Here is a 2,500-nt window from a genome sequence, read left to right on the forward strand (position 1 = left end):
TATTGTTTTCCCTATTTTCACAAGGAAACATCAAATTTTTAACCAAGCATACTCGGCCTTTGCTCCTTCGTTACTCGTCCAAATCCAACAAACTTGCATTCGTTGGAAAGGTCTTTTCACAAGGATTCTTTTGATATATAATAATAGCGATTCCGATAAATATTTATTTTTTTATGAATTTTTAAGTGAATAAACAATTAAAAATTCAAAAAAAATAGAAAAAAAATATTTTTTTCCCGATTCTTTCTCCAATATTCCTGATAAATACCCACACACCCACATATGGAGAATGGTCGAAAATGCTCGAGTGGATATCGAGATGTCCGACGAAGCACCACTTGGAAGGGCCGAGGCACGGGACGCCCGAGCTGTTGCTCGGGCCGGCACGGGACGCGCATGGGACAGCACGGGACGGCACGGGACGCCCTCGCTACAGCTCGGGACGGCCAGGTACGCCCGAGACTTGGCTCGGGACGGCCTGGGACGCCCTCGCCATAGCTCGGGACGGCCTGGGACGCCCTCGCCATAGCTCGGGACGGCCTGGGACGCCCGAGACTAGGCTCGGGACGGCCTCGGCACAGCTCGGGACGGCCTTGGACGCCCTTGCCACAGCTCGGGACGGCATGGGACGCCCGAGACTTTGCTCGGGACGGCCTGGGACGCCCTTGCCACAGCTCGGGACGGCATGGGACGCCCGAGACTTTGCTCGGGACGGCCTGGGACGTCCGAGACTTTGCTCGGGACGGCCTGGGACGCCCGAGACTTGGCTCGGGACGGCCTGGGACGCCCTCGCTACAGCTCGGGACGCCCTGGGACGGCCTCGACACAGCTCCGGACGGCCTGGGACGTCCGAGACTTGGCTCGGGACGGCCTGGGACGCCCGAGACTTGGCTCGGGACGGCCTGGGACGCGCTCGGCACAGCTCGGGACAGGCCGGGACGCCCGAGCCGAGCTTCGGGTCGCACGAAATCTCTTCGTATTCCGACATATTAGAAGCTTCCCATCATGTAGTAGGCCGAGCTTTGCCCTTTGGATGCCCTATGGTGCTTGGCGAGCACTAGGGAACGTGCCAGCACAAGTGCTGTGCACGCTCTGGGGAAGGAGCTCAACCCTCCCCCTTATAGTGCAAAGTTATTGTTTTTCCTATTTTCACAAGGAAACATCAATTTTTTAACCAAGCATACTGGGTCTTTACTCCTTCGTTACTCGTCGGAATCCAGCAAACTTATACTCGTTGGAAAGGTCTTTTCGCAAGGATTTTTTTGATATATTATAATAGCGATTCCGATAAATATTTATTTTTCTATGAATTTTTAAGTGAATAAACACCGGAAAATTCATAAAAAATAGAAAAAAAAATATTTTCTTCCGTTTCTTTTCTCCAATAATTCATAAATAATACCTCAATAGTATTAATGAAGAGAGAGTCGAAATGGTCCGGGTGGATTTCGAAATGTCCCACGACCCCATAGAATGCACGGGCCAGCCGAGCCAAAAGAATGGGACGCGCACGGGACAGCATTGGTCAGGCTCGGGACGGCACGGGACAGCACGGGACGCGCATGGGACAGCACGGGACGCGAATGGGACGGCCTTGCTAAGGCTCGGGACGGCATGGGACAGCTCGGGACGCGCATGGGACAGCACGGGACGCGCATGGGACGGCCTTGGTGAGGCTCGGGACGGCACGGGACGCGCAAGGGACGGCCTTGGTGAGGCACGGGACGGCCTTGGTCAGGCACGGGACGGCCTTGGTAAGGCTCGGGACGGCATGTCACGGCCCTGGTGAGGCTCGGACGGCACGGGACGCGCATGGGACGGCACGGGACGGCCTGGGACGGCCTTTGTGAGGCTCGGACGGCACGGGACGCGCATGGGACGGCCTTGGCGAGGCTCGGGACGGCATGGGACAGCACGGGACGGCCTCGGCACAGCTCGGACGGCACGGGACGCGCATGGGACGGCCTTGGCGAGGCTCGGGACGGCATGGGACAGCACGGGACGGCCTCGGCACAGCTCGGACGGCACGGGACGCGCATGGGACGGCCTTGGCGAGGCTCGGGACGGCATGGGACAGCACGGGACGGCACGGGACGGCCTCGGCACAGCTCGGACGGCACGGGACGGGCTTGGCGAGGCTCGGGACGGCATGGGACAGCACGGGACGGCCTCGGCACAGCTCGGACGGCACGGGACGGCCTTGGCGAGGCTCGGACGGCACGGGACGGCCTTGGCGAGGCTCGGGACGGCATGGGACAGCACGGGACGGCCTCGGCACAGCTCGGGACGGCACGAGACGCGCATGGGACGGCCTTGGTGAGGCTCGGGCCGGCACGGGACGCGCATGGGACATCATGGGACGCACATGGGACACCTTATGGGGATCATCAAGGGACGTTGCACGGGACATTCTTTCCCACGAAGGGCATTTACATGGGACATCTTAGGAGTCGAGCGCCGGCACATGGGACAACGTAGTTCACACGCACGGAACACTTTA

The sequence above is a fragment of the Eschscholzia californica genome, unplaced genomic scaffold, assembly GCF_041429995.1.
Source record: "Eschscholzia californica isolate CP2 unplaced genomic scaffold, dmEscCali1.0.p SCAF_84, whole genome shotgun sequence".
NCBI lineage: Eukaryota > Viridiplantae > Streptophyta > Magnoliopsida > Ranunculales > Papaveraceae > Eschscholzia > Eschscholzia californica.